Genomic DNA, 25,642 nt, shown 5'->3' with positions numbered 1-25,642 from the left:
CTGAATGATTTGAGTAGCAACCAGAATGGCAATAGATAGGGTTTTTGTTTTTTCTTTTCTTTTTGGTAACTTGTTTATTTTTTTCCTGGAGCAGGTAAAGGAAGAGAAAGGTTTAAACGTATGGATGTTTATATGGACAACTGAGTTCAACAAACTGTTAACTAATTTTAAGAAAAATACCCTGTCAGTTCTTCCATGTCTGGTATGTCAGTGAATAAACACACTTCATGGGTGAATCATAAAGACAAATGAAGCTTCTGCACCCGTTCATAAGCTGATGAGAGTTTTGCTATTTCTTTGTGTGCAATAGACGTGACTGTGAAGTGCAGGTGAATGTGTGTGCTCCAGACCCTTCAGGGATAGAACAATAATTTGTCACATATTGTTCTAGTTAAAAATGTATCTAATATGAGAGAATATTTTTTTAAAGAATACTAGTAGTCTGGGAGAGATTCTTTAAAAGCCCTATCAGTCTTACTGACCTGCCTAAAAGCAGTTTTTTTGAGGGGATGAAAAATGTCATTGTTACTGAATCTGGTACTTTGGGAGCTAGTAGTGCAAATAAAATGACTGTTGTCATCTATCCTTTTTTTTTTTTTTTTTTTTTTAAAGGACCAAAAAAGGCTAGGTCCAGTAAGAGTATTTGCTACTGTCATCAATATAGTAAATCTTACAAATAATATGCATACAGTTACAAGGTATTTCACTTTTCGAATAAAATAGCATTAAATGTTTTGAGCAGTAGCCTTAACAATAAAGGCTTGGTATGAATTCTCCATTTGGATATTTGTCTAAAATACCTAGTTATGAATAAGAACACCTTACGCTCGTTTCATTCTGTCTTTATCAGCTCGATCCAGTTGTTAACGCTATTAACTAGATCAAGTTCAAGCTGTCTTTGATTAAAGTCTGTCTCTCTTTGGGCTCTGATCCAAGTGGGTCCTTCCCCCTTCCCACCTTGGGATATTCTATGAAAATCACTGTTACTTGTAGTCTGTTTTGGGGCTAGTGATCAAGCACATTGATGATTTCTCTTGAGCCCTTGGAGAACAGGTTTGTGCTTAGTTGGAATCATCCGTTTGGTGTAAAGACCACCAAATTTTGGATGAGCTTTGAGACAAAGCTCAGCTAAAAATGTGTTTACCCAGCCTTTCACTTACAAAAGCAATCTGACTCTGCCCTGTTTTGACCTCACCAGATGCAGATCTGCCCTGTATTGAAAGCTCAAGTACATTAAACTCGGAAGAGATCTTACAAGCTTAGGCATGAACGAGCTTAGTGATGCAATGGGGCTTCCAGATGAGAATGGGCTCATGTAGCTGACACGGAACACAGGCAGATCAGGCTTGTCTTTGCTTGCAAAAGACTTATTCTAGTGGAAAATTGGAATGAGATACATTGGTGATTTAATATAATGGAGCCTCTCTCTACTATGTGAGCTGTACCTGTTGGATTGATGGATGGGGAACCATTTCTGTGCTAGGGATAGGCAGGAAAAAGAGGGAGTGTACCACTTTGAATGTAGTGAAATCAGCCGTTGGTTTCCTAAATCTGATTACAGGAGCTTTATTTAATGTGAGTTGGGCATTTTTCAGATTTAACACAGAACTGGCAAAATAACCCCACCCCAAACTAAATTTTTTGCTTGATGGAATAAGCTTGGCATAATAATATCAAGCTAATGAAGTGGGCTGCTTTTTGTGAGCGCCTTGTTCATAACTTCTTTGTGTGTGTGTGTGCCTGTGTGTGGCATTAACTTTGTGACGTTTCTCATCTGGATTCATGTTATAGCCTGAGGTGGCCTGTCTTTTCAGACTTGCTCTACTTAACTGTCAAAACTGTGTTGCTTTATCCTCTAAAATGTGAATGTAGAGTTGGGATTGTCAGTTGTGTGGCTTTAGGAGTTGAAGCAAGCTGTCATTATGAAACTTTATACATGCAATCATACCCATACAGTGGAAAGATGAGAAGGAATAGAGGCAAGTATTGTAAATAAAACATTGTGGCAGATCCATTTGTTCTATATTTCCTCATTGCTCAGTTATTTTTAAAAAGGCTTCTTTGCAATCCTGTGCATTCAGATAATATTTAAACATGCTCCATATCCACAGTGGTGAGACATACATTGCACAAAGCATTGCAATGTATCGAGTGCAATTTAGGCTGCCTTATAGACTGTCTTCTCTGCTTTCAGCTTTCTAATTTGTCTTCATTGGGACCAATTCCAGCTCTTTAAACCCCTGGCAGCTCTAAGGTTTTGCTGTCCAAAGAAACAAACAGAGTCTCCTTTCTAATAGAGCGTGTCCTTCTTTTTCTGTCTTCAGCTATGATTTTGCAGAACAGTAATAATTCATGGGCCACAGATAGATTTAAAGTTCGTCTGCAGCTACTGAGTTGCAAATAGGGGAATACAAGTATTTGTTTCTATATCTGGGATGCAGACAGCAGAAAGTGTAGATTCATTGAAGGAGCACTCATTTAGAAGCTCTTGATGAATGTGGAATCTAATTTTCATAGACAGGTGCGATTTTAAAGAATAATGGAGTCATGATCACAGTCGTCCTCAAACGCTGCTAAGGAACCAGCTTGTTATGTATAAAAAATACAAGGAAGTCTGAAAAACGCCACGATTACTCGTATTTAAACTGATGTGTTTCGTTCATTGAGATGCTGATATACAGGAGATAATACAAATTAAGTTATTGAAGTGTTAAAATAGCATTATGTGTTTAAAAGTGTGTGTTTATGGATATGAATATGTATACTTTCCTGGTCAGTAAATGATTTTCAGTGTTCAGATTGTATAAAATAATCTGTCTGAGTGGACAGTCTTACAGAGCAGAAAAATTCATTGGAGAGAGCAAGGATGCTTCACGTATATCTATCGATATAGATATAAAAATAGTGTATAAAATTCATTTAACTACCACCTTCTGCCTGTCATATGTGTTTTCTGGAATTCTTATCTTTATTTTATTAAAATGCTGCTTCTGGTTGCTATGGTCTGGTTTTAATTTTTTTTTAATAGAACCCTACTCAGTAGCTCCAACTGGCCTGACTCGTGTTTATCCAGAGATAATTTAGGGTACTGAGAGCTTTACTATACTTCTCAAGTCCCATATTTTTGTCAGTATAGGCTTTAACAGGGGAAGCCTTTCCTAACAAGGTTCAGCAAGGCCTCTCAAAGAAGTGCTAGCTTTATCAAGGCTGCCCACGTACTGCACTCATGAAGTGCTGTTCAGTGTGAGCGTGACCCCCAAATCTGGTCTGTCACTTATTAAAGGTCTGTCACTTATTAAAAGACTGTTTCTTAAGTAAGGTGCGTATATCTGATGACACATATTGTCTCATGTGGGAGCAGCAGTAGCAAATAATAGACTTTTTAATGTTAACCACTAGTTAGACTTTTGTGTTAGTAATAGCAGATTTTTATCTGACTTAGAGACAAATTAACAGTCCTTTAAAATGCTCATGAAAACTCTGGAAGGAAATTGGTAAATAGAGAGGTGTTTTGTCTTGCCTTCTGTTGATGACTGCTGTGTAGACACCAGTAGAGTACACTTTTTGTTAGAGTGTGGCTCAGCAACTCTTTCGGTTGCTTTTGCTTTCTTTAAAAAAAAAAAAAAAAAGCTTTTTCTAAGTGACACTGAACAACACTGAAGGACTGACTGAGCTCGCTACCAAGAGGATGAGCATTTATCACAGCTTTCTGGGTCCAGCTCAGGGTCGATGGGGTGGAAGCAGCTCCTCTGGCTTCCTGAAGAGCTCTGCTCTGCTACAGGAGTACTTGGGGTGTGCAGCATAGATATTATTTTGTCAGGTACTCCAAAAAAAAATCTCTAACAGAAGAACAAAAAAAAAAAATCTGTAGAAAAGATCTCTAGGTTTTTTAATCAGTGGCTTCTGTTTCACAGTATTATCCTTTGTAGTCAAACTTATAAAATGAGTAGGATGAAGAGAGGGTTTTTGCCAAGCCGCAGTCCTGGTGATATGAGTAACGTTACATACATGCACATATTCGTAACAGCTGCTCAAACATTTTATTTTTTTTGTAATTGGTTGAGAAACATCAACAGCCACTGAGTGGGTTGGTTGGTGAAGCTTTACCATTTTGCTTTGTTTTCCAACTATTCCCCTCTTCTTTGCGGTGGCCTCGTGGGGTATGTAAACAAGAACCCAGACTGGACTGGCTGAAACCCAAAAGGATTTTGGCCAAGTGGAGGTTGAGTGTGACCCCGTCTGGTCTGTTCCACTCAGGTGCTGAAATGTTTGTGGACACATTTCTTCCTCTCTCAGCTTACCATTTGTTTGTGACCTCTGATGTCTGAAGTCTCAAAACTGTGCAGTGGACTCGTATCCTGAGCGGTGAAACAGGAATGCTGGGTGACCCTGTGTGTTTCCAGCAGCTGAGGCTGATGTTTTTATCCCTCACTGGCTGGCACAAAGTGCTGGAGGAACCCTACCTGTAGGCCAGAACTTAACTGCTTGGTACAGAATTTAAATTGTAATTAGCCAGGGAGACAAGAAACAGATCTGTTTGCTGCAGTCCTCTAAGTCAGCTTGTTGTAGGACAAATGCCTGATTCGGGGTCCAAATGTATTCCCAATAGCGTGTTTTTCCCCATTCTGCGTCTTCCAATCCTGTTATGAATAGCGTACTGTGATGCCCCATGTTTTTTGCAGCAAGATTTCTGCATTCATTATAAAAGATCTGTCTTCTCCAGTTCATCGTGACTGCATACCTGGGGATTCGGAAATATCAGCTGCCCTGACAGCAGCTGCATGTAAGTGGGAGATCTTGCCTGACCTCATTTGTTGTGCTCTGCCCAGGACAGCGAAGGGAAAAGAAGGGCATCTTGCAAAGGACCATTATTCTTTTCCTTCCCTGTCTCAAGATGAGATTACACTCCTACTGCTTCTCTTTTTTTTCCTTTCTCCCCACAGGAATTCAAAATAACTAGCTCAGACTAATGCTTAGCTCTTTAGGTGGCTGTAAGTAGAGCAGATGAAATTTACTCGCAGAAGACAAGACCACGGTTGACCTTCCGAACTATTTGAAGAGATCCTTTACAAGTAAGGCCTATCGCTGCATCAGGATACCAGGAAGAGAAAATCCTCTTTTTCAGGCCTCTTACAGTTTGCACTTTCACCAAAAAAATCAATGAAAACATTTTCGGTGCCTGCATGTGCATGGTGCGTGCACGTGAAGGAAGGCAGGGTGCTGGAAGCATCGCAGCCTGTGACCCTATGGTGGGGCTGGGGGCTGCACAAATCCCCAGCAAAATGGTGCTTTCTGCTGCAGGGGGTGAATGCCTCCGTGTGTAGGTTAGGCAAGAGCAGATGGCTACAAAGAGGCAGCTGAGGGAGCATAAGGAGGGAAACGTCGTCTCTTCAGGCTTCTATTGTCCTGTGAAAGCTATCAGTGTGAAATCTGTGTGCTTTTCCGTTACAGCAGTGTGAAAAGGAGCAGCAACTGCAGGATGTATTAGCAAACAAGTAGTAAAGAGACGTGGCAGTACTCTAGAAATAAGTGGGATGCCTGATGCTATAGGCACATGTAGGCACAGGCGCATTGTTTAAAAGAACTTCTCTTTAGGGAAAAAGAAATAGAGATAAAGAGATGGAGCGGCTTTTAGAGGAAAAAAGCAATTCCATGCAGCGTGCAGATGCATAATGTACTTACACTGCCTGTTCTGCTCGCCTTGTTCTGAAGCTGCTCCACAAAGCCATCCAAAACCTCTGCTTTCACTTTGAAGCTACTCTAAGGGCTTCCCGGAGATTGCTTTAAAAATAAATCAGTATTTTAATGACACAGCTGCCTTGGTGGAGAAGAAAAAGTATAGAATTGTCCTTTAAAGAAAATAATAGAATACTGATTAGAGGGATTACAAAATGTATTATAGAACCAATTTAGCATTTAAAATAGGAAAGCAGTTTAATGCCTCACTGCTGGCACTGTGAGTTCTGCAAATAGTGCATCTCATCTGAGTTATAACAATAATTTCATTAATCTGCCACATGTGTTTGCTGGACACTTGTGACAAAACTGATTAGCAGTCGCTGTAGTCCACCTTTCTCTCTACAAGTGGGATTTTTTTTTTCTTTACCATTTTGAAAAAATGACATAATTGCTTAGCACTGCAAGTGAAATGTGTCACAATCACAAAAGGGGTGTGTGAGCATAATAGCCCTGATAGTGTCTGAAGGGCATTTCTTGTGTTATCAACTTGTCAAGCTTTCACTCAGTGCAGAGGTGTGCGAAGGAAGGAAGTGATTTCATTAAGGGCCTGGAAAAGGATGGCTGGGGGCGGAATGGAGTCCGTCTTTCCCTCGGTTACAATGAGTGGAATTGAGCTTGTTGATGATGAGGGCAACTTAATTTAAGTGTCTGCGTGTAACCCAGGTATCTAAACTCCTATTATTTTTTGCTGAAGATCCAGTCAACGTACTCAGAAGAGCATAGAGAGGGTTTAGATTTGACCTGATGTGAGCACTGCTCAGCAGAGTCTGTCTACACTTCATGGACTACATTGATGTGAATTTCGGTATCGTGATCTCCGAATGAACTCTGTGCTCAACCTTACTAGCTAACGAGCCTTTGTCTGATGCTGAAATGGTTACTAATGTCTAATGGAGGTGAAATGTGTTAGAAGACTGTGTTTCAGAAATTGGGTTTATCTCAAAAATCATACATTTACACTTAGGGTAAACTAGACACAGGAATACAGCTGTGTTCAATATGATCTTCTAGCAAGCAAAAGCTGCCTAATCTGGAACGAGTCTGTCCTTTGGATTAAAAGGAAAAGATTGGAGTGTGTATTCCCCCACCCACCCACTTTCTTTTAATAGGTCTTGGACTTCAGAAATCTGTTACTCTTCTCTAGAAGTGAAATTCCTGATGTGTGGATCAGCTTTTCCAGCTGTAAAAAGAAGATAATTAGGATGAGTTAAAACAGACTTGGAGTAAACTTGCTACCAATCTTTTCTTGTACATGTGTAACATTGGTTCTCCAAACGCTTTGCCATGTGTGCCTGAAACCTGGAAAACATTGGCTTGGGCAGGATGCTCCAGAATAATAAATGCTGTGGTGCATTTTCTGCATGTTCTCATTCTCCTCCGTGGAATAGATTCTCCAGCTGTTTTCCATGGTGGGTAATGGTGAAGGCCTCCTCGGGTGCTTTGTCTGCTGTACACCCAATTAAAAGAGGGGTTGATGTGGACGCTGTTCCACCACAGTTCCCAAAAAGCACAGTGGGGTTTGGTGGGTTTGGTATATGCTGGCTTCTGCAAGCCTTAATTAATTTTTGATGGATGGTGTGGATGGGATTTTCCATTTTTGTAAGGACTTTACTTTGGGGAGGATTTTGGAGAACTTCAATGCTTCTTGCGTCTTCCCTATGATTCTGATTGGAAGTATTTGGTGGCTGGGAACTTACTAGCATGTGCGTGATGTTTGGTGCTGAGGGAAACCTTATCTCATTCAGGGCCTTAAGGCATTGTAAAAATGCCAACAATAACACCTGAAATCGAGGAGGCTTTTTAGTATGCTTTGATTTCACATTTTGCAAATAGTTTTTTGGCTGTTTCTGAATGTAGATGGCAGGCAGAAGAGTTTCTGGTTTATCTCTACTCCACGGCCAGCTTCAGATTACTGTGTAGCTGTTGTGCCAGTGCAGGCAGTGGAAAGATAACTCCCAAATGTCCAAGATGACATCTTCTGTGATGCTTTGTATTATCAGTGAAGCAAGCAGAAGGCAAGGAGAATGTCATGTTTAGTGTGAGACAATTCTTCCCTTTCCTCCTAATATTTTAACCAATTAGTAAGTAGCATGGGGTTCCTATGACTGATTAAGAGTGATGTAGCTCTCACTCTTGCTTTGCCTGAAATGGGAGATGCTGATGCTGGTTCTTGTGGCGCATCACTACCAGAGCTTACGTCTGAATAACCAGCAGGATCTGCTCAGGGCTTCCTAGCAGTCCGACTGTGAGTTTGCAGCAAAAGCTCAGCATGGTTTTGGGGAGACATCTATGCCCGTTTTATATCTCACAGCAGCTAACAGGTGTGGTCTTTCTCCTTGCAACCTCAAGAGCTCTGCCAGCAGAAGCAGCAGCTGCAAAATACCGGGGAGAGGGAGCAAGGCTGCTGCGTTGGGTAGTAGCACGCTGTTAAATTGACCATTTTTCACAAGAAAAATGTTGTGTTTCCAGCTTGCCTAGAGGTTAGCCATGAAGCAGTCATCAACACTTTCTGAAGTAAGAATTCCTCTGTCTCCTTTACCCCCTAATTCCTCACCCAGGGTTCATGGACATTGCTGGTAGGGACTGTTCTCAGAAGATACAGTTGGTAGAGTGAATATTTCTAATTTTATCAAATGTCTAGGAATGAATAATGTTGTGATGCATTAAGCTGTGACTCTAGGGTTAAATGTGCCCTTGACATGCATATCTAGAAGTAGAAAACCTTCAGCTCTGAACAAGGTAGAGTTACTGCTCATCTCAAGGCCTTTTTTTCCTACTCTTTACATACAGCATCTTGTAAGTGGGTTTTATGTTCTGCCTATTTCTCTTTTTCTCCAATGTCTGTAAGTGCATCCATCAACTACTGATGACTTTGCTGACCTAGACACCCTCTACTTTTTTGCCTTTTTTCCCTTGCTTTAAACAAAAGCGTGATAATAGAGTCTGTATCTAATGGTTTTGGAATCGCTATTAATTCATCTTTCATTCAAGGCTGATTGCTTTCAATCTTAGCAGTACGCTTTAGATTGCCAAGGATTTTCTGAATGTTTTCATTATGAAAAAGTAGATGTGACTGAACTTCAGCATACCTTTGCTTATACAGCGTCCTTTCTTTAAATACAGCTTGTGTCTAAATTTGAAGATTATTTTAACTAATTGCTGTCCTTGCTGATTAAGTAGAAAAACATTTTCTGGTACAATTTCCATCATGATTAACATCTTCTCCTTCAGACGTGACTGTCTCGAACATTTTTCTTCTGGTGACTCAGACGTTTTGCTCTTCTTTTGGTTTGTCTTGAAGAAAAAAATAATTTTATTGTCAGTATTTCATCTTTAAATGTGATTGGTGATACTCATAGACCCAATGAGGAAAACTGTGACTGTTACTCCATGTAGTAAAGTTTCCCAAAACTTTTACTGCTGATTGTAGAAGAAGATTCTGAAAATGAAGTGCTTGTTAAGGTTCATGCTTACTCAACTGTCACTGCTGTTTTCTTTTTCTGTATGGAAGGCTACTTCATGGCTTGCAAACTATAGCTAGTTGTTTGTACTAACTAGTAGCTGAGTGATTATTTGGAAAAAGGGGTTTTGGCCTAAGAATTATCAGTGTTGTTTTTCTTAGCTGTTATTTAATTTTTTCTTAATATCTGGCAAAATAACTTTGGTAGTTGAAGCGTTTCATTTTTAAACAGTATTTCTGAAGGGGAGAAAAACAAAGAACAGTGCCAAATGAGGTGCTCAGATCAGTGTTCAGCATGGTGATAAAATCTCAAATTCAGATGAAATTCAGTTACTCGTGTGTGTCCATTGGAATATGTTGCCTGTTTTGCTGGAAGGGAGACAGTAAAAGACATTAACTTTTTTTTTTCCCTGTTAACTTTTTCTCCCCACATTGGTTTCCAGGTTGCAAAGGACACAAAAATGCTGATAAAATCCAGAAAGAATAATAGCAGAGAAGGCAGTTGCATTAACTTTTGATTCCACAAAGAACACTGTAAAATGCAGTCAGGTTAAATGAATAGGCCTGACACTTGGTGGGGTAAAAAAAACAATACAGAGTGCATCTTATTGTGCTATAAAATAGTTTACACAAACTGCAAGTGATGCTAAAAACTGAAAATAAAATGAGAGGATGGAACTGGGCTTGAAAATAAGATCAGCACTTCTATACGTGGCGTGATGATGGCAAATGAGGCTAAGTCGTTGCTGATGAGATTTTTATTCAGCTCTCTTTTCTGCATGATCATCTTCATCTTCCTCCCTAACACACTCTTCCCATGGTTAAGCTTTTGTTCTGGGTTTGTGGATTTTGTTTGTGTTTTTAATTCTTTTTTTTTTTTTTTTTTTTTTTTTTTCCATTGACAAACCTGGTACACTTCAGGATCTTACAGAGCTTTGTACCAGGGCATCTCTGAGGAAGCACCTCACCAGCTTTACCAAATTCTTTAGTTTGTCCTGATGAATAAGAGACGAGAATTGGATGCTCTTTTGGTGAAACAGGTGCAAAATTTTTTTGTTCGGAGAAGTGTAGCTGCTGTCTAACTCCAGAGCTATAATTATATGAGAAGTAGAGTGGGGAGCAGTGAAATTACCCATCTCATCACCTGGGATATCTCAAAGGGTCAAAATAAAAAGCTGAGGCAGGCATAGGTTATAGGGATAGTAGGTAGATGAAGGAGATCAGGTAAAGATCACAGGTGGTAAAAGGGAATTGGACTGCAAAGGATGAAATAAAGTGTAATGGGAGAAAAAAATCTAGAGCAGAGAAAGGTTAAAAGGAAAAAAAAAAAAAGAAAATTGTTGCTTCTGCATGCAAATAGTCTAGAAAACTCAAGCTTCAGTGCTGACCCCAGCAAGCAGGGCTATAAATCATGGTGGAATTTGGAACTTCCCTTCCTATTAGAAAATTACTCTCGTAATGTTATTAATGGGTATTAATTTGCTACATAGATGAACAGATTGACTATAACATCTCTGTCAGCAAAATGGATCAGGTGTTTCTCTTTCAATCCTGTTCTAAACAGATTGACAAGGTTTATTGTATAAAAACAGTAAATTGAATGTTTTGCAGTGACTCCTCAGCAATAATAAATTTTAATCATTATGGAAATTAAATAATCTCAGTATGGCAGGCCAGAGAAATGAGCTGACAGGAACATCGTGCAGTTCAACAAAAGCAAATGCTGAGGCCTGTACCTGGAGAGGAGAAATCTCATGTACTAGCAGCTGCTGGAAGCCAGATGGCTGGAAGGGATGTTTGCAGAAAAGGTATTGGGGATCATGGTAGGCACCGCCCCTGGGGGTGTTCAAGGAGAGGTTGGACGTGGTGCTCAGGGACATGGTTCAGTGGGTGACATTGGTGGTAGGGGGGTGGTTGGACCAGATGATCTTGGAAGGGTTCTCCAATCTGAATGACTCTGTGTAACACTGATGAGAGGCTAGAGGCTGAGCTGGGAAATGTCGCGTGGAACACGTGGAACAAGGTAGATAAGGCTGCAATTTGCAAGGTCCTGCAGTTCTGCCACCTAACCTAACACCCATAAAAGTGGCCTAAATGAAAGCTGGAGAGGAACTCTATCAGGGAGTGTAGTGATAGAACAAGGAATAAAGGGTTTGAACAAATGGAGGGGAGATTTAGATTAGATGTAATGTGAAGAAGAAATTCTTCACTCAGAGCACAAAGCGCTCATGGGAATTAGGGCTTAAGGTGCACCTTGCTTCTGTTCTTCTTCATAAATTAATTTTAATTACCTAAAAACCAGTGTTAAAAATAAACCCAGGGCACAGGATGGGAGGTGCAGGGCGGTCCCTGTGACTGAGGGACAGCCCTTCTCTCTGGCAAGCCAAATGGCCTGGGGGAGCCAGCCCCAGAAAAGGGGCCCTCACAGCCGCAACCCTCCTTCTCCTTCGCTGAGCTTCTGGGCACTCTGACGGCCAACTTGTGTGGTGGGAAGACGACCAGAAAGAGCAAGGTGAGCGGCAGGCCTCTTGGTGTGAGGACAGCCATGCAGTTTGAGGAAGCATCGAGCAGGAATGCACCTAACGCAAAGAAGTGTCATGGGCAGAGGGATAGAGCCTCTGTGGCACCACAGTGACATGGGGAACAGGCCACCCCCTCAGCCATACAGCCACGGGGGGCATGGGCCTAACCACTGGCGTGGTGGTGGTGTAGAGTGAAGGCAGGAGCACCAGGCAGACAGCCATGGGGAGCAGAGGCATGCCAGCCATCCAGAACAGAGCATGGGACCAAGCCAGGGCCATAAAACAGATGGCAGCATTGAACCGGTGTATGGAAATCAGCCCAACAGTGGCGTGGGACCTAGGGTTGGAACTGGACGACCTCCTGGTTCATCACTCTGGCCTGAAAACATTCCAGACAGAAGGCATCCTGTTTGGGCAGTCCCAGGCAAGGACTGGCCTGTCCTGCTGCCAAACACCATGGCGCCCATGGAGCTGGATCCACGAGATGTGGAGGAGCCGATGGAAGTGGATCCACCTCGGCCAGAGCAGACCTGGGGCTACCCTGGCATGTCTTTGCTACCTACCAGCGTTGCAGCAGTGCCCGGAAAGTTCCCTACTTGTCGCTCAGGCTCTATCCCAAGCATTAGCTTGGAGCCACCAAACACCATGGACATCCCGCAGGCTCACCTGCAAGATGTCCTGGCAATAAACAACTCTTGCCGATTCTCAGGGGTTGTGTGAGTGCTTCTTTCCCATCCCCCAGCCCTTGTTTGTGAGGTGGCATCCCTTCTGCACAGAGCCTGGAGGAACAACACAAGAGAGGACCCAGCTTCCTTCAGGCTGCTGTGCTGGGGTGACAGGAGGAGTCCCCGAGGGCCACCATGCACCTTTAACACTTGTGAAAACAGACTGAGGGGTGAAAATAGTAATGTAACCAATTATAGGTGGCTAATTTCTTATATTAGGAATGAGTTTCTGTATCTGAGTAATTGGTAATGACAAACATGGAGAAGGCTCAGTTAATCAACAACTACTTTGCCTCTGTTTGCACTGGTAGACAGGCTTCTCAAGTTTTTAATTTCCCTGAACCCGTAGATAGAGGCTGGGGGATCAAAGTCCCATCCACTGTAAGTGAAGAGCAGGTTCTTTGGGACCTGATGACATGAATCCCAAGGTCCTGAGGGAATTGGCTGATGGAGTTGCCAAGCCTCTCTCCATCATAGCTGAAAAGTCTTGGCATTTGGGCGATGGCCCTGGTGAGTGGAAAAATGGAAGCGTCATGCCCCTGCTCTTCAACAATTAAAGAATTGAACAAAGAGCAGTACTCTTCAACAATTAAAACAATTAAGAGACATTTCTTCTCAGAAAGAGAAAGGCACTGGAACGGGTTGTGCAGGGAGGTTGTAGAATCACTGTTCCTGGGGGTGTTCAAGGAGAGGTTGGACGTGGTGCTCAGGGACATGGTTTAGTGGGTGACATTGGTGGTAGGAGGGTGGTTGGACCAGATGATCTTGGAGGGCTTTTCCAACCTTAATTTTTCTATGATTCTTTGACTCTTGCAATCTGGATGAAATATAAAAATGTAACTGAGCTTTAAATGCATTATTGATGTTTTAATCAGTAAAGTAATGCAAACTTTTTTTGAATATTTATTTTCTACTTTCACTTTCAAGATTAATTATCAGAAGTGATTCTTATGTTTACTAGTGAAGGCCTTTACAACTTGGGAATTTTGACCATTTTGTTAGAAAATTTATTATTATTTACTTTTTTCTATCCTTTTCCATAAATGTATGTAAGTAAATTTAGCTCCTACTATGCTGCAACACAAATAGTGCACAGGAACTGCAATAGTGTTGGCAAGTACTTTAAAGCAATGTGCCATAATAGCTCTATGCATTTCTACTGCATGTTATGCCTGAGATAAAAAATGATCAAGATGTTAAATAGCATTCCTAAAGGTTATTTCTGATTATACTAACTGGGAGTTGAATCAGAATCATTTGTGGATATCGGTAATACTTTGTCTTGTTAAATAATAAAAAGTTGTAATACTTTTTCAAAGAAATAGAGGAGAAATAGGTTAAGTGTGGAAGAAACCTTCACCTCTGTATCATCTCCTCTGTAAGAATATGGGAAGATATTTTCATCTCATCAAGGAAACCTTGAAGCTTCCAGTAATCTTGAGGCTAGATGCCTCTCATCTAGGGACAGTGTGAAGGTAGTTAGCTTCAATGGAAAATTGCTGTTGACTCAGGAGGTTTTGGAAACGTGTCCTCATAAGCAACCAGTAATAAAATGTTAATTTATAATCGTAAAATAGTAGTATCGCAGGTAGGTACTAGGGGAGAGTAGTTCAAAGTGGGAAACTTAAATGAGAAACTGAAATGAGAGAAATGGAAAGAGAAAGGGGGGACTGATTGTTAAAAGCTGCTGCAGCTGCTCCTTGGAGCGTGTGGGCTGTCTCATGAGAGGTGAGCAGGAGAAGAGGTTAAACAGCACAGAAGAGACAAGGCAAGTGAGAGAGAAAATGTGAAAAGTACCGTACATTGCTAGGAGAAAGCTGAACTCCATAAAAGTTGCATTATCGGGAAGCCACATGCAGTGCCTTGCAAAACTGGGTCTGTCAAAATGCTGCCTGTCAGTAGATGGTGCTCTTTATATCAGCTATTTACTCATGCTCCTTACGCTTGGCTGTGTTTTCATGTAAAAGGTCTGGTAACATTCCTTAACAGTTCATTTCTCTGAATTCTGATGTCTAGGAGATTAGAAAACTCGGAGGCTTTGGCAGGACTGCCAAGAAAAAAAAAAAAAAAAAAAAGGTGTTGACTAGATTCCTTTGAAACATCTTCCATCCTTGAATTTTTTTTATATTTTTTTTTTTGTTTGAGAACATGCATTGTTTTGAACTTCAACAAACTCAGAAGCTTTCAGCATGAAAACCTTGAACAAAAATTGTGGATTGGAGGATGTTTTAAGAGTAGAATTCAGTAACACATCTGACCTGAGAGACACTGTGACAATGTGATCTAGAATAAAGCTGCAGAGCAGATTTGGCAAGTCATCTGCAGAGCTAAAGTTCCCTTTTGCATACCAACTTTTCAGTTTTACCTGCTGTTTCGGGATAGATAGCAACTAGCATATTTTAAAATCTAATGCTTCTTAGAAATGACTTAAATGAATCAATGCAATTGTGAGTTTTACCTCGAGTCATTTATTCATCCATAGTTGGATTGATATAAAAAGCTGCATAAAAATGAAGATTTCCTTATTAATGTGATTGAAGTATTATTGGACCTGCCTGCATTTTTCATTATTCAGAAAATATGCCAGCTCTTGAGTATTAATTGTGTAAAAGTACCGCTTGCTGAAGGCTGCTGTTGAGACGAAAGCCCTGATCAAAACAGAAGAACAGCATGGCAGACCTGATGTGGGATTTGAGATGCTTAAAGTTACTGGAGTCTTTAATCAGTCATCTGTGTATAGAACATCAGCTACTTAACCAAGGGGTAAGTTCTGACTTGTGAGCTGAATTTGCCCCTAGAGTGGATCTTGAGTTGTCTGCTGTTTGCTGCCTGACAGTATTGTTCTTCCTGCTCACAGAAAGTGAATGATTAGCGTGAATTATTTGTGTAATCTTAAACTGCAAGCGAATGACCCAAGAACGAGAAGTTGGCTGAGTTCCTTTCAGAAATGTAATTAAAATATTTTTAGTTCTTACTCAGGGCCAGTTTGTTTTTCTAGCACACTGGTTTAGATGGCCCTTCACAGCTCTCTCCAGGAAGGCTATATATTGTGTGCGCTCAGCACATCATAGCAGATAAATATTGTTCCTCTTGATGGTGAATTTACCTTCTTGAGCCCTTTTCCAACGTTCATCTCTTTAAGACCTGAATTCCTTACTTTGAGGTCAGGTGGACATAGCATTTTGCAGCAGGTCTGTTTTTGTTGCTGTTGAAAATATCAGCTCCATGTTTCTAGGGACATCTCTTAGTTGCCTTCCTCGGGAAAGGTGATGCTGGCACATTTGGGGCTAGATTTTCAGAGGTTATAAGGAGCCAAAGGCAAAATCTTCATGTAAGTGGCATACTTCCCCTGCTTAACCATTCTGTGGAGCCAGGATGCTCCTGGGAAAGACCCTTTTTCCCGTGAATGGCTTGATCTAGGAAATAGGTTTGGAGCATGGCAGTAATATTACCCTCCACCTGTATTTTCTTTTTCCTTGTCTCTTCTTGAATCTGATGTGCCAAATCCCATGTATGCGGGCTTTATAGCTCCAAATATCTGGGCTCATGAGCGGAAACAGTGATGCTGGCGTATCCGTCTGCTTCCTTTTAAAATAAGGACAAGCTCCTGACCTTTGTTTTGCATCTGAGTTCATTTGCCTCTCTTCAAGGAGTGCTTCCTGTGAGTAAGAAGGGATGTCTCCCCTTGGTCTGGGTTGCCCTTTATGTGAGCGTGGGCCTTGTGCTCTGTGGCTTTGTCTGTGTTTTCTTGTTGGCTAACTTGGGCGGCTTCCTAGCCAGAGGGGCTGGCCTTCATGAATCTCAGTTTTGATGCTATATGCTTTCTCTAAGAAAGGGGATAAAAGGGCATTGTAAAGCTTAAGGTCTTTTTATGAATATAGGACTTCATAAGGAAGATAAGAGAATATGAGCATTTGCCTCATTAGGGAGACAACACTAGTTTTTCAAAAGTAATTAGCAGGAAATTAAATTGACGTCAGACGTGCCCTGCATGTTTGGAAAAATAGGTAGTGCATCTGCATTCTAGATATTTGTTTAAGCAGAGAAAGCCATTGCGACCTTCTATACAGACATTGCGACACTATCACATGAATCAGATGGCTGAGCTGATCTGCTGCTTCTATCAACATTTACCTTCCTTCTCCTTCCTTTGCTGCAAGTGGAAACATCGCTGGGAAGGAAGAGGTTGACCTGTCAGCTGGGGCCTAGGGACCTTTTCTTATTAATACTCATATACATGTCTGGCCTATAAAGTTGTTCTGCTCAAAATGTGTTTGGCTCAAGACAATGTAGTTAAGAGTCAACTGGCAAAGATATCCAGAGAACTTTGATTGCTGTTGGGCTATAAAATGCCTTGGCTGCTGCACTTGTCTTCTGCATATGAATGAGCCTACCCATAAAGACTGAAAGTTGGCATGGGAAGGTTATGCTGGTTCATACGGTACGAGCCTCTTAATTGGCACATCTGCTGGAAACAAAGGTGCCAAAAATGTGATTCACTCAGAAGGAGTAAATCTTTTAAGAAAGCAACCTGTCATTATTTTATAGGGATTAAGATCCTCTCAGGATGTTAAGTGCTCACCTCGTACAAATGTACTGTTGTTGAGTTAATGACAGAACTAACCTCACTACCTGCTAAGGCCAAAGTAACAATCTGGTTTATAGCTCTTCTCATCCAGAAATCCTGCTCTGTAACTTCAGAATGAAAAAAGGAGTGTCACATTCACCTCTGACATAAAGCAGCTATTAAAAAAACTTAAACAGTTACTTCTCAAACCCTAGGTTATGACATGTCAAGCATCTTCTCTGGAAACACTGTAATTAGAAATAGAAGGGTGTAGGTGTGGTCTGTGCTACCCAGATTTGCTGTCAGATTAACTCTACCAGTAAATCCGAAGAATAAAAATAATATTCCAACATTGTTGATGAAAACGCTCCCAGACAAAGGTACACTGCATTGGCAAAAGTACTAGTATGCTACAGGTGTGCTTTTTTTAAGCAGGTCACCAAAAAGCACAAATTTCTCACACTATTAGGTGACTGTTTCTGAGATTACACTTACCCTCTATTTGAACAACTTTTGGTAAGAATATTCTGAATATTTTGAAGCATAAGGACATTTTAAAAATTATTTTTATAAATGAAAGGCATTGGGACTTCAGATACATTTATGTTTTGTTACTAGAGTTACATGAAATCTCTGGAAATACAGAGTGCTGCTCTGTACAACCTCCTTTTTCATGAAATAAAGACCTATTTGTATTAGAGTAGTATTTTTAGTAAAGGCATTAATTTTATAAGCCTTAGAAAATTCTCCCATTAAGCTACACTTCATAATTTTAAATTGTCACATTTCAGTTCATATCCGTGTTACTATGGGTAATGTGAATATGAAACAGGTACGTTTAAAAGTCATAGCCCTGTCTAGCTCTTAGCGTTTCAGAGCAGCCAGTTTTGTAATTCCCCGTGCTGACTATTGGTAATTCAGCTATTTTTTGAAAGACTCCAATTAAGTGACTGAAGAATTGCAGATAAGGCATTGCCTGACATACATGCTTCTGACAGAAGCATTCTTGTGATCTACAAAACAAATGCAAACTGACCAACCTCCTTTAATTCTTATGATGGAATTCACAAGTGTGAAGTCTTTCAGACTGTGCTGTCTTTCAGATCTTTCCATGTTTAGCTCTCTTCTTGTGCTGTTTATTGTTCTGCAATTAAAGAGCAACAAGATTTTGGTGCATTATTGATAGTTCCGTGCAAATTAAACATTTCTGTAGTGTTTTGGCTGATGGATTTCCTTGCAGCTCCAGGCTGTATTTTTGCTAAATTCTTTTACATCACTATCTTTAAATCTGTGAGAAATTCCAAGAAAATCAGTGGACCTACTTATATGCCTTGTCAGCAGTTCCATTAAAATAAATACAAGGAGTCTCAGTTTAGTTTGATCTTAAATCGCCTAGAATGTAACTTGCTGAGGTGCCAGGACTGAAAAGAAAAAAGTGGGAATGGAGACTCCTTTGTAATTGTCACTTTTGTAATACAGGTAGCTTTGTGCTGGTGTTATTTTTTATTTTAATGTAGACCTGGGGAAAGTATTTTTGACAAATAGTGAATTTCCCCAGAAGTGGAATTGCAGTTTGCCTGGCAGTACTTCTGAGTTCAGGGCAAACTATTGGAAAAGGGAAGGGGGCTGCATTTCATTGCCGTCTTTAGTTATTAGGTAACTCCTGCTCACTTTCATGCTTTTGCCCGAATGGGTTTGAACTCAGTGCTTTCACCAAGATGGGGTACTCTTCTGTGCCTCCTGCCAGTCTGAGCGGAGGAGTATTCGGTGATGAAGACTCATGCCATAAATCTCCTTTGCGGTGGGTGTAGCATTTAGTTTTTAAGACAGGATAAAAGATGAGCCAGCCCACAAGTTGTGTGTGCCATGTCAAGGGTGAGTGTCTTGAGTTTCTATTCTCCCTGTAGCGGATGGCTAAGTGCAATAACGAACATGTGCTTGTAATAAACTTTAGTTAATTACTTGATGTTGTTGTTAATACTGGGCTGTTAATTGAAATTAATTATGTTTCCTCTTTGACTCAAATACCAGGAGCAAGCGGGCTAGAGAAGTTTGAGGAGGAGCCTTTTATCTTCATAGCTGCACAAGGCATGCTAGTAGGGTACCTGCTGTGTGGACAGAAATGGTCCGTTCTCCAGATCTGTGCAGGATCCAGAGTAGGTTTCTCTGTGGAAAAGCAGAAGGGCTTGTGCTTACTTTATGAAGACTGTCATCTGTGATGCAAGATGCTGATGGCTAGAGCCCCGACTGTGAGTGGGGAATAGGTGGTTCGAATTATCTCAGGTAGCAGAAGGAGAATCAAATACACATCAGTGAAGAGGTATTGAACAACTGGTGTGTTTTGTGAAGTTAAGATCCCTATCCTGACAGAGCAACTCTCCTTTTCTGATTTTCTCTGCAAATATCCAAAAGCAAGTATATATTTTTGGACTGAAAGAAATCTTCTCTACTGAGTGATATTAATCTTCAGTTTGGCAAGATAAAAATGCACAGTGTTTTTAGATGAAGTGAATTTTAAAACATTGCACACACGCTTAATTTAAATTTAGCTGTCAGCCCCCCAAATTGATTGTCCTCCTGGTCCTGCTTGTGATTTTATTTTAAGCATTTTTGGTCTGCCACAGTAGCGGTTTTCAGGATTCTGATAGCAATCAGAATAGTGTCGGGCAAATTTCTTGATGACGTTGAGGAGTGCTCTGTCTTCACCTTTTTCATTCTGACACTTCAGTTCTTCAGAGTCTGTTGATAATGCTACAACAATTTATCTCAACACAAGCATATGCCAGTCGTGATTCTTGCTTTCAGAGTGCAATATCTCTGCAATGAAAGAGAATACTCTTACAGAAAATGTATCACCTTATTTATTCTCGCTTGTTGTTTCAATACTGTATTTATCCCTATCAGGATAATGCCCAGTGATAGTTTATTTGGCAGCACAGTTCATTCTTTCCTGTTGATAGATATACTTGTGACAGCCTTAAGATAGAGTTAACTTCCCTCTAACATGTTGTTACTTTCCAGACCGATCTCATTATTTCTCATAATTTGTTTCCTTTTTCTGTTGGTAGTGCACTGAAGCTTGTAGTACAGGTACGGAAGGTAATGGATAGGGTTGACCCAGCTGTGGCTTGAAAGGTAGATAAAACACCTGTCTCCTGGTTCATCAGTCTGCTCAAGAGCTGGTGGTGCATTGATTTGGGACCTTAGGGGAGCAGTTTCCCCTTGTGCAGAGCTGGCTTTAAGCACTGCTGGTGCAATCCCTGTTTGGGGGCAGCAATCCCCAGCAGTCTGCTGGAGGCAACAAAAAGAAGCCAGTGGTTGACTTTGCCCTTGGGACTGTGGAAAGACAAATACAGGGAGTGGGGGACACCACTGATAGCATAGGAGGGAGCTCCTTGTAGAAGTACATGTGTTCCTTCCTACCTCACCTTTTCCTCTTGGAAGCAGGAGGATGGAAGTAGCAGATCAACTTTTGAGGGCCTTATCCACTTCTCCTACATCTTAGAGGGCTTCCCCACCTATTGTCAGTCTTTTTCCTTGCTGTGACACAGCATCTGGGAGTGCGAGGAGTGAGAGGCAGCCCTGCAGCCCCCCAGGTGAGTGCAGCAGGAGGGCAGGAGGTGCTCCAGGCAGGCAGCAGCAGTTCCCCTGCGGCCTGTGGAGAGGCCCCTGGTGGAGCAGGCTGTCCCCCTGCAGCCCATGGGTCCCACATGGAGCAGATCTCCACGCTGCAGCCCCCCCATGGGTGGAGGAGCCCCCGGTGGAGCAGGTGGATGTGGCCTGGAGGAGGCTGCGGCCCATGGAGAGCCCCCGCAGGAGCAGGCCCCGGGCCGGAGCTGCAGCCCATGAAGAGGAGCCCACGCAGGAGCAGGGGGTCTGGGGGGAGCTGCCAGCACCCGTGGGGGACCCGTGCTGGAGCAGTTTGCTCCTGGGGGATGGACCCCATGGGATGGAGCCGTGTGGGAGCAGTTCTTCAAGAGTACCTGCAGCTGCTAGTGGCATGCTTTTGAGTATCAGGCTGCATCAATAGATGTGAGTTCCTTGGGAACTGCACAGCCTCCAAGTCAAAGCTCTTGCCATCATTATAAGACTGACTCTGCCATGCTCTGGTGGTCACAAATTAGGCTAACCAGTGCCTTACTATATGGAGTAAGCAAGTTTGGTACAGGTCTCCAAATGTGAGAGACAGGTTTGCAACTCAAAGAATGCCAGGTGCTGGCTGACCACACTTCCAGAAAATCTGGGAGACTTCATGGGTCTGTCATGTGTGTCTTATTCAAAGTGGATGTTGTTTGTTGGTGTATGACTGGAATAACAGCTGCTGTAGTCTGTCTACTTTAATCCTCATGGGGTGGCATTAGCAATGGTTTAATTCATGGTTAAAGCAAAAGTTGGTGCAAAGTAGGTCTTTCAACTAAATAGTTTTGTTTTTTTTTTTAAATATGTTTTATTTACTGTACTGACTTTGATTGCTTTTCTACAGTTACTTAAGTAAGAAATTACAGTGTAACTCAGAATTAGTTTTAAACATTCTTTTTTTTATCAGTATAAAAGGGAAGGCATATTACAATATTTTCCTTTGTTTCTTTTTAAGTAAAGAAACACATTTTCTTTGGTTTGTTGTTTTCATCTCTTCTAAGTATTAAAATTCTAAATAACAGAGACAAGAACCTAGCACAATGGAGGTTTCAGTGTTTTATGGATTGTCTGCTTATTACTGTTATTTTCTTTGGTCTTTGCTAGAAAAATCCGTAAGTATGATTATCTGAGAAGGTATATTTCTAAACTAAAATGTTTCCTTCCAACATTCTTCAATATTTTAAGATAACATATAAAAATATATTCATAACCCTTGCTCATTTCATCACAGCTTTTATGTTAGCCGTTGGTACTGAATTTTACATGGACGGTTTAATATTAGAGAAGTAATTTGGAATATATGAAAAAGATTCTTATTTTCTTGGATTTTGAAATACAACCCAAGCGTATTTTAAAAAATCACAATTTTGAAAGTCTCCTGGACATAGCTGCTCCTGCGTCTTTGTGCCATAAACTCTGAAGATGATACCATTATTCTTGCTTCCTCAACAGCCTGAAAGATTTGACAATAACTGAAATAGCAGCTTTTTTAGAGCTGTGAAGTTTAAGTTCACTGATATATATATATATATATATATATATATATATATATATATATATATAATACAAATAAAATTTCATTTATCTAATTTTGAAATATTTCATAGTTTGCTTGCAGAGGGTGTTTGTTTTGATTTAACAAATATTTCATTCTCAGCATCCTGCATGATGTGATCCCTTTTCTTTCGCCCCGTTCTCTCTGATCACAAACACATCCGTGTGTTTTCAGATGCATTTCAGTGTTTCCTGCCCCAACTGACTCTGAATTATTCTGGGGGTGACAGCCACCCATCTTGCCCTCTGTCCCTGTTAGATGGCAGTGACCATGTTCTTTCCTTTGCTCTTCCCATGCCATCCCTCACAGCCTCCTTTTCTCTCAAACTGAGTTAATGAAATGGTTCAATACAGAGTAGCTGTATTTGGTGTGAAAATTTCCCCATTCCTGAAGTGCAGCTGGCAGTGCTCAGTGTGCCGTTCAGAGAAGGTCCTTGCAGCCTTGCCTTGCTTCTGTCCTTTGGCCAATGCAGCCCTAACAAGATTGCTGCTGCTTTGACTTCTTTTGGTTAAAACGTAAACTGCAGAGCAGGGAATGAATGTTGATGTTGGAGCACAATCTGCCTTCATGCTTTGAGAGGTGCCTCCTTTACCTTTTTTTTTTTTGGAGGGGGGGGGGGGGCAGAAGTTGTGAAGTCTGACTTCAGATAAATGTGTGTAAATAAGGATTGACTTTGCAGAAAGGTCAGAATTAGTATGTTGATAAATTGGATGTTGCGAATGGTATCATGCTACATTCTTCCAGCAGACTTGCAGCCTTGTTTGAGTGAGGACCCTGATCCCAGATTGCCTGGATTTTGTAATACAAACACACTCATAAATGCCAAACCAAAAATATATGGTTTTGGGGAAGCTCTTTACAATAAATTGGAATATTGTATGTAAAGTGTTTTTAACAATAAGATTGAATCTTCTTTCACTCAAAAATATGAGAGCCTTTCTTTCTGTTCCACCATAAAATATGATAGAGACAAAGAAATTCTGGTGAATAAATCGACCTTGGAAACTGGCAGACTTGGTAAACTGCCCCTGTAAGAGGTAACAAGTATGTTGCTGCTCAGGAAGAACGGGAGTTGGCTGCTAATGCTATTCTGAACACTGAAATACACTCTAATAATGCACTGCATATAACTTTGATTTATCTATTTATTCTTGAGTTGTTGATTTTAGGTACTATATTCTCTGTATTGTGGAACAAACAGCATAAAATTGTCATGTATTAAATATGCTGATTCTTTTTTTTCTCTTGGGACAGTCATTTTTATAGTCAGAGGTACACACAACAACAACTGTGTTTAGGCAATTTAAAAGAAAGACTTTGACACCAAATCCCAAAGAAACAGGTTTTCCTTCAAATATATCAGACAAGACCTGAATACGGAGAACTTTTGTGCTCATTAGACCTGTATGTGGCCCAACCCAGATTGGCATAGCGTTAAGACCATTAAAATGTTGCCAGTAAAGGGCAATTTTAGGATTAATTTGTTAGGAAAATGGAAGGCTAGGCCAAGGTTTTCTATTTTATCAGTTTGGGCTTATTATTTGACTGAGCTGATAAACAGAAATAAAATAAAACATAATGTGTTTTCCAGCTGTCTAGATAGTTTGTATATAGTTAGTGGCAGGGGACTCATTTTGCAGCTATGTTTATGGTGAGGGTCATTTTCCTTGGCATACTGGGAATTTTTTAGTGCAAGATCTAGCTTTAGAACAGGAAAGGAACTAACAAATGAGTTCTGTGGGAGGGAAGTATATTTTTAATAACCTTACATCTAGAGCATCTGGTTGGGAAATGTTTTGGGTATGATGTTCCAAAAATGAAAGTACCTACAATATACTGTTTATAACCATTGCTTTAAAAAACCTACATTCCTCTAACTCAGCAAGTCCGTACAAATTAGAAAATTAAACATAATGCTTGATGGTGCCAATATAATAAGAATATCCTCTTAGGGCTGGTTATAAGTTTAAGTCGGTAGTGTTTCAATCATAATTCTGAACACTGGACAGTAAGGGATTAGTATACGAGTCTGGGCAGTGATCTGTATGTTGCATGGCATAATAGCCACATTTGGAGGCATCTTTCACTTCTACAGGCACAGAAGGAAGTGTTAAATTTGTACCCTAACTGCTGATAAACTTGTTCGTCAGATATTTAACATAACAGTGTTTAAAGCTCGTAAGAGGAGCGTAGCTACTGAACTGAAAGCAGCATCCTCTTAGTCAAAACCAACTTTGTCACTATTTGTGTAATTTCTGCTAGGATTAAATAGCTTATAAGTCTATAGCCAGCTGTATATATTTGCAAATATTTGTAATTTAAGGATTTTTATGATGTACAAGAAAAACCATTAACAATTTATTTTTCAAGGGCTGACAGATTTTCCTCTCATCTTCAGTAATTCTAATGCTCGAGAAGTATCTTTAAATTTAAGCAGCAGCTTGTATAAAGATACACATGTTAAAGTCTAGATTCTGTTGTTGGGGAATTTCCACGGAATTGGAGAGATTACTCCTATTATATGGCTATTTTTACTTGTGTTTTTCTTTGATGTATTTGAGAAGGAAATGGATTACCTATATATCTGTAATAAAAGTCAGCTAACCAACACTATAATAGTGGGCTCTTCATTGAAATTCAGCTTCTTTGGTCTTCGTAGATGCAGAAGGAACAGTTACAGGGCACTTGCTCTTTTCACAGAGGCCATCCCTTCTCGAGATGTGTGCAGTGTCCAGAGCATTTTTCTATATGTGTGTGAGACAGACGTGCTTCCCAGAAGGGTTAGTGGTAAAGCAAGCACTGTCCTGGTTATAGTGCATCATAAACAGCTCTGGATTTCTCTTTGTGGACGCAAGCCTGTCAATCAGGCTTCTACCTGCTGTAGCTTGGTGGGTGACAGCACAAGATGAGAATCAATTATTTGGGGTGGGTTTGCATTAATGGATTACCTCTAAATGCAGGTGATGTATATTCATGTGTTTGAAACAGGATTCGTATTTCTGGTGAGTGTATTTTTGTTTGAAACAAAGAAGGCTGAGTTAAGGGATGGGAATTGTATTGCATATTCAACAATATTTTTTCTGATATTTATTTAGGCAATGAAAAGAGAGAGGCAAAATTGGACATGAGAAATTCAAGACATGTTTGCCTGTCAGAATTTTAGCTCTGCCGTATTCCCCGGACCTTAGTTGATATCTTTGCGTGATGTCCTTTACGGACTTAATAAGACATGCAAAGCACTAGCTTAAAACCGCTGTTGTCCTTTGGGCTTCTAGTAATGAAAAAATTCAAAGCAACTTTGAAAACGGCTGTCTGACAAAATACATCCACCTAAATGCTGGAAGAAAACCAGGCTGGCAACATCGAGAAAATCTACCCTAAGTCCTAATGGAGAAGAACGGTTGAGGTGATATTCTCTTTCACCTCAAATTTGCA

General features: G+C 40.7%; 1 protein-coding gene across 7 annotated transcripts in view; it reads left to right on the top strand.

The window, feature by feature from the left end:
• The window catches only part of SAMD12 (sterile alpha motif domain containing 12), a 169,820-nt gene that overhangs the window by 16,933 nt on the left and 127,245 nt on the right, over nt 1-25,642 (top strand). The gene's annotated exons all lie outside the window — the stretch shown is intronic.

The sequence above is a fragment of the Anas acuta genome, chromosome 2 (genome assembly GCF_963932015.1).
Source record: "Anas acuta chromosome 2, bAnaAcu1.1, whole genome shotgun sequence".
Taxonomy (NCBI): Eukaryota; Metazoa; Chordata; class Aves; order Anseriformes; family Anatidae; genus Anas; species Anas acuta.
Note: the sequence above shows the minus strand (reverse complement) of the source record. Positions and strands in the feature narration are given on the sequence as shown.